Genomic DNA, 1,049 nt, shown 5'->3' with positions numbered 1-1,049 from the left:
AGAGTTATTGAATTTAGGATTTATTTAATACCTGGAGCAGCACCTGTAGCAAAAGCACCGTACAGATTAGCTCCATCAGAATTAAAAGAATTGGTTACACAATTAAAGGATTTGTCAGACAAAGGATTTATCAGGCCAAGTACTTCATCATGGGGAGCTCCAGTTCTGTTTGTGAAAAAGAAAGATGGCACTATGCGTATGTGTATTGATTATCGAGAGTTAAACAAATTGACCATAAAGAACAAATATCCATTGCCCAAGATCGATGATTTGTTTGATCAACTGGTAGGAGTCAGTTACTTCTCAAAGATTGATTTGCGATCAGGATACCATCAGTTGAAAGTCAAAGAAGATGATATAGCAAAAACAGCATTTCGAACCAGGTACAGGCACCATGAATTCTTAGTTATGCCATTTGGTTTAACTAACGCACCTGCAGCTTTTATGGATCTAATGAATCGAATATGTAGATAATACCTCGATAAATTTGTCATTGTATTTATCGATGATATTCTTATATACTCCAAAACCCAAGAAGAGCATGCAGAACATCTTCKWTTGATCCTTGAGCTTTTGAAAAGAGAAAAGTTGTATGCTAAACTATCAAAGTGTGAATTTTGGCTAAGAGAAGTCCAGTTTCTGGGGCATGTTATATCTGAGGATGGAGTAAAGGTACATCCAGCAAAGATTGAAACCGTTGCAAAATGGGAGGCACCAAAAACACCATCTGAAATTCGAAGTTTCTTGGGATTGGCAGGCTATTACCGCAAGTTTATTCAAGATTTCTCTAAAATAGTCGTACCTTTGACGAAATTAACTCGAAAGAATGTTAAATTTCAGTGGGAAGAAGAACAGCAGAAATCCTTTCAGTTATTAAAAGAACATCTTTGCACTGCTCCGCTACTATCATTACCCGATGGAACTGAAGACTTTGTGGTATATAGTGATGCATCGAAGTTGGGTTTAGGCTGTGTCTTGATGCAGAAAGAGAAAGTCATATCATATGCATCTCGACAATTAAAAGATCATGAAAAGCACTATCCAACTCA

The sequence above is a fragment of the Cynara cardunculus genome, unplaced genomic scaffold, assembly GCF_001531365.2.
Source record: "Cynara cardunculus var. scolymus isolate 2C unplaced genomic scaffold, CcrdV1 Un_Scaffold_4048, whole genome shotgun sequence".
NCBI classification, from domain to species: domain Eukaryota; kingdom Viridiplantae; phylum Streptophyta; class Magnoliopsida; order Asterales; family Asteraceae; genus Cynara; species Cynara cardunculus.
The sequence above is the reverse complement of the archived record's forward strand: the minus strand, read 5'-3'. Positions refer to the sequence as shown.